Raw genomic sequence first — 6,271 nt, forward strand, 5'->3', positions numbered from 1 at the left:
TCTACAGCAAAAAGGCTTTCGGGTGTCTAAGAGAAAAGCCCAAAATATGCCTACCTCAGGTCAAATATCTAGGTTATAAAATAATGCAGGGGTACCGTGATTTGGGGCTTGAAAGAAAGTAAGCACTCTGTTCAACAGTGTGTGAATGGAACAGACCTGGGGACTCTCCCCACACCTTCTCTGCATCAACCACCTTGCAACTTCTCCAGTTACAAACTCCAGGATCAACTTCTTGGCCATCCCCTGCTGCTGGGATCAGCTAACACCACTTTTTTGTAGTGATCTCCTCATTGTCAATCAACCATGAACTCCGAGACCCCTCAGAATTATTCTGCCAATGTGGAGGTCTCTGTAAACCGCCTGGTCAACCTACAGCTGCAGGCCTCCTACACCTACCTCTCTCTGGTGAGCTTTCCTGGGAGTTCCCCAGCTCATGTTTCCCCCATCTGGGCGCCCCTTCAGCCATCTGCTCATGCACTTGCCTTCTTTGTACTGCCAGTTCATCAGATGGAGGAGTGCGCCCATCTGACCTTGCCATGACTCGTGCTGACCATTGTCTCCTCCATCTTTTCCTACAGGGCTACTATTTTGACTGCAACGATGTGGCCCTTAAGTGCGTGGAATATTTCTTCTGTGAGTTGGTGAAGGAGAAGCACCATATCGCTTGATTCTGGCATTTTCGGCACTGCACGTGCTCCTGGGGCATTGAGTTCAGTTTTATGTGGGTTGTTCATGGTGGCTGAAGTGGAGGTGCTCTTCCAAGACATGGCATCCAGACAGCTCCATGCTCTCTGGGGCGGGGTAGTTGTGGGAGACTGGGGATCATGCAAGGAGGCACTTGGAAGGGATCACAGAGGCGCTTGGGGGCTACATCCCTTCTGCACTCTTTCCCACCTGGGACTGCTGGGAAATGGGTGAAGAAAGCATTAAACCTGTTTCTTTCTAATGTACAGAAGCCTTCCAAAGAAGAGTTGGGTAATACCCTGGACATCATGGAAGCTGCCCTTGTCCTGGAGAAGTCCGTGAACCAGGCCCTTTTGGATCTGCATGCCCTGGGATCTGCCAACACAGACCCCCATGTAAGAATCCCCCTAATCCATGGCTACTGAAACTCAGACCTTCCTTGGGATGAACGCTCCACCCTAAGCCTTAACTCCCTTTGATTGTCCAGGGAAATTCCTTGCCGTGCCTCGCTTCCCACATCTGCCACATTGGGACATATTGTCTCATGTCTTAATGGAATGTTTCATTTCTCTTCTATTCCTTAGCTCTGTGATTTCCTGGAGATTCATTACCTAGATGAGGAGGTGAAACTGGTAAAAAATGATAGGCGACCACCTGACCAACCTCTGCAGGCTGGTCTGGGCGAGTATCTCTTTGAAAGGCTCACCCTCAAGCATGACTAGGAGCCTGAGCCTCTGGAGCCCAGAGGTCATGGGGGAGGGCTTTATTCCCCCAGCATCCAGCCTACTGCCTGAACCCCTCCAGCCAGGAGGCATCTTTCTAAATGCCATTTTGTAGCCCTCTAACAAGACCTGAACCAAGTGTAAACAATAAAGCTTTTTGCAGCAGGTGGGGATGGTGTGTGTGTCTTGTGTGGGGAATTTATAAGGTTTGAACCCTTTCCTGTGGGTGGTGTGCTACAGCCAGTTCTTCCCTAGCTATTTATTAATCCAGGGAGTGTTGAACTAAGTGAGTAGCAGGAAGGAGGCTGAGTGTTTTACAGTGTAACAGTAACTAGAAAGGGGTCCTGTTTAATGAGTAGTAATGGGGCCAGGCCTCTGCCAAGCTCTGAGATATTGTTTCTGGTTCAACCTTGGGAGGTAGGTAGTTCTTTCCAGATTATATAGGCACACTGAAGTTACTATGTAAATTAACTATTGTAAGCAAGCACACAAGAATAGCTATGAGGGCAGCTTTCCCCCACCTCACCCGGGCTTGTAAGAGATCAGGCTAGTCTTGAACATTAGGGTCATCCCAATGTAAAGTACATCCTCAGTAGCAAGAACTATTGATCTGAGCAGCTGGGAGCTTATGATGTACAAGAAGTGCTGAGCTGGGGTTTGGGGTCTTAGTTGAGAAAGGAGGGGTGAAAGTAGGGTTCATGTTCTCTAAAAGAGAACTGAAGAAGCTTGCAGAATCTTGGGGCAAACAAGAAACTGCTGTGTCAGCTCTGACCTCCATGCCTTTGGTTTTTGGTAGAAGAGGAGTTGGGAAGTGGCTGTTAGGTATTGTATACTCAGCAGCATGCCTTCTTGCTCTCTGTGCATATGATCTAGATGTGGGGGCTCCTGTGTCTGTCACTAGCATGATGACACAGGACCTAAGTCTTCTCACTCAGAGCCTTCTGTTCTCTTCATTGGTGAGGATGTGCTCAGAAATGCACATGTGGCCTAGTAAGCCTAGAACTATAAGGGAAAAAAGTTTTTGTGTTTTTTCCTGGAAATAGAGCCATCTCAATGGAGCTCTGAAAAGATTTGTTAAGCCAGTGCACCATATCTTTCTGCCATAAAAGAAACGGCCTATATCTGTGCTGTAGCACCAGGTGGCTAAATGACTACTCTGTGGAGCCTCCTTCATCACACAGCTCCTTCCTGCTAAAGAGAGCTTAAGCCATGTGTTTGTCACTTGCAAGTTCCAAGCAGGCATAAGAGGCCTTCCTTCCTTGAAATAACACTGGAATTCCAAATAGCAATTCAAATCTCTCCAGGACAGCAGGATGAAATGAGACACTGGGAACCCATGGGTGAGCAAGAGGGGAAGGGTTGGAGGATCTGAAACCAAGAGGAGGTAGGGGCCAGTATATAGGTCTGCCAATCCCCCATGTTGGACGACACATGGGATCCTGAAATAGAGATGGATTTTTTTTCATTTCTGGACACACACTTCAATCACACCCATTTTGCCCTCCCACCCACCACCCCTCACTGCAAACCAAGCAGTGCACCAACACACGTGAGGGGGGACCTCCCTGACACCAGAGCTTGGAGATGGAAGAACCTTGAAGTAAATGAGGGGGTCTAGAATCCAGTGGGCTGAACTCTGAATGGGAAGTGGATGGGAGGCAACACAGTTAAGGTTCTAGCCTCAGCAGCCAGGACTAGAATGCAAATGGTTTCCTGGTGGACTGAGCTGTCAGTGGGGGAAGAGCCAGTTCCATCCTCACCAGGGGGGTTTCCCTGGAAGACAAGGGGTCTGGATGGAGTCACCAGAGTCTGGAGTAACGGGAGATTGTTCAGACTCAGGGAATGATTAGGGTCTTGTCCAGAAAAGGCAAGAAAGTGGTCCTGAGCATTCTCTAGAAGGAATGAGGGGTCAAGTGGTTCTGCCACTCCTTGCTTTGTCAAAGTGGGGGTGTGTGGCAATGGGACCTCGGTGGGTACTGGACCTAATAGAGGGGTAGAGGCTGGGAGGAGGAATCCCCCACCAAAGCTGAGCACACAGGTGAGGCTGGAGCCAAGAACACCTGAGGGCCATTTGCTGGAGCCTGTGTGCTGGGGTGAAAAAGAGAACCACTGCACCCAGGTATCCTAAGTCCCTGAAAATATCCCATCTCTGGATGTAGTGTTCCAGTAGTAGAGACATTACAGGGAAGCCAGTGCTTGGTGGCTCCCAGGCCAGGCAAGGGCATGGCATGCTCTGCAGTGTAGTGAATTTGCAAGCCACAAAAAGCTCTAGAAGTCCAGCCTGGAAGGCACCTGGCAGGGTTTCCTGAAACCTCTGGCACTGCAGGGCAAATGGCAGATTCCTGGCTTCCGGGACCCCAGCCAGACCTGGGGGAGCTCCAGGGCACACATTATACATTCTGGAACCAGATGAAGCCACGATGTTGTGGATTCTGGAGGGTGGGGAGTTGCGCACCTTGCTGGAGGTGCTGGAGTGTATGGCAGTGCAGTTGGGTCATGAACCCAACAGAGGGTTGAGGTGCAGTGGACTTCAGGACCACCGCCGTGGGCACCCGCCCTTCAAGGGGGGATTGTGGGGCAAGGGCCTTAGTTGCACTCCTCACCCAGGGAGCTGGCGGGGATGAGGGGCACACTGGGGCTGCTGAGTGAGCTGGAGGGTGCCATGTTCACCGAGCTGTGCTTGCTCCTGCCGCTGGAAGAGGGATGAAGGCATGGCACGGCCACTCCAGGGTATGGATTTGTGCCAGTACTTGGCAGTCTCTTCACCCTCGTCATAGCACTCGCCATCATTTGGCAGCCTGTCCTGGGGCTCCTCCTCGTCCTCACTCTGGTGTGGGCTCGAGTGTCACGACAGCGAGGGCAAAGGCGGCACCGAGGCCAGGCACTGTTAGCGGTAGCCCTGGGCCTGCGAATGAGGCATGGGCACACAGGGCAGTGTGGGCCGTGGGCACCTGATGGCCCAGCCACAGTGTCCCACCTCTTTTGGGGTCCACGGGACCCCCTCCCACCCACAACCCCCAGCACCCAGTGCTCCAGAGCCCGCCTCCATTCACAGCATCCACCTCGTGAGCCTCGTAGGTAAAGTGGTCGAGAAGGGACTTGGCCAGCGCCATGGAGCACAGGGATATGTAGTACTGAGGGGAAGGCAGGGGAGGAGGCATTGGGGGCGCTGTGCTGGGTGCCACCCCCAGCCACTGGCCACACACCCTATGCAGATGAGCAAACCTGAACAAGATTTTTGAGTCCCTTTTATACAGAAAGGAAAAGCCAAATGGTTCTTTTCTTTCAGTTCTCAATAGGCTTGAATTAGCATATAACTTCCACATCTTAGGTAAGCTTTTAGCATGGACTTCAAACATTCTAGATCAGCTTTTAGCCCATTTGCTTTCCATTTCTCCTGAATACTTAAAGTTTATAGACTTTGCATTGTTAAACTAATTCCTGGGACAGGAGCCGTTGCCATGGTTAACAATGGCAGGACTGCAGCCTCTTACCATCCCATGCCCACAAGTCACAGACAGCTTAAGTTATTTCTTAAGAGATATAGAGCCTCCCACCCATAGCCCACATCATTCACCCCTTATGCCAAAGTTTATTTTGCTAAGCTTTGGCATAATTATTGTTTGAGCTATGAGGTGGATGGCTGTTTGTTGTTTTGATTGATTATTTTACCTATCAATTTTCGGTGTAGCATTCAGGAGCCTATTTCCAGAAGTTTAGAAGTTTTCACTCCGGACAGTAGAATTTTGGGGCAGGGGCCCCCCTGCTGTAATCTCGGGGCTACTGGTGCCTACATAGATTGTCAGGCAGTCTCTAGATACTTCTATTAATTTTGTTTTACCTTCAAAAGAGTTTACACCTTTCATCTTAAAGCGGAGCTGAAGGGAGATGATCTCTTTTCTGTAAGTGCTTCCTGCTGGCCATGGGCTGTAGTTATTGCCTAACAAGGTGTAAAACTCTATTTTAACTGGAGGAAGATGGATCTGGCCTTCTGTATGAAGTTGGATGAAGTTTTCATATGGTTAATAAGATGTTCACTCTGAAAGAAAAAAGCTCTATTTAAAATTTGGAATACCCGTTTTTAAAAGAGGACATTGGATTACAGAGGTAGACAAAGTTTGGTGCTTATAAAGATGGCACTCCTTTGTAAAATCTGGTGGGAACAGTGTATATATATATATAATTTCTCAGTTATTTATTTTTAGAGAGAAATTGCAATAGATACTTAGCTTTGTTTGAAGACACATTTCAAGCTGTTTAATGATTGGCACTCATGCTTTGTCAGATGCTCCTGATTAACTGGCACCCTTTGGGCACTTGGTTTCATTCAGGATAAGTATACAAAGTTGGAAATTTTCTTAGTATTTAGCTGTGGGAGTGTCAGAACTACAGAATAAAGTTTTTTACATTTTTCTTTTAATTGTACAATTTCTGGTAATTTTGACTTGCTCAAAAGTGGCTCATTATAAGTAAGCATGCCTCATTTTTGCTACACAGTAGAGTACACAAGAATATACTAATTTGACTGAGCCTGGTAGAAACTGCCACTTTATTCTATAGACATGTTTATTGACTGTTTAGAAAATGAATTTACTAGAAATTTAACATGTCTAATATACTTTTGTACTTGATCCACAATAGTAAAGGTAATGTTATAATTATTAGGCATATATTTAGTACAGGATAAAAGTATAGCACTTAGTATTTGTTAATGTATTACTTAATGCAACGGATTCAGATTTGCAATTAATAGCTTTACTTTTCAGGTTTGTCATACTTTACATGTTATCCCTCCATTGGAGCAGGCCATAATGCCAATTGTGTTTAAGTTTTACTTACAGTATTTGGTATCATGGCTCCACTTA

At 47.7% G+C, this 6,271-nt stretch overlaps 1 pseudogene; it reads left to right on the forward strand.

The window, feature by feature from the left end:
* The first annotated feature begins 303 nt into the window (after positions 1-303).
* Positions 304-1,406, forward strand: LOC105744197 (ferritin light chain-like; annotated as a pseudogene).
* Positions 1,407-6,271: the final 4,865 nt, after the last annotated feature.

Source organism: Dasypus novemcinctus, unplaced genomic scaffold (genome assembly GCF_030445035.2).
Source record: "Dasypus novemcinctus isolate mDasNov1 unplaced genomic scaffold, mDasNov1.1.hap2 scaffold_466, whole genome shotgun sequence".
Lineage (NCBI taxonomy): Eukaryota > Metazoa > Chordata > Mammalia > Cingulata > Dasypodidae > Dasypus > Dasypus novemcinctus.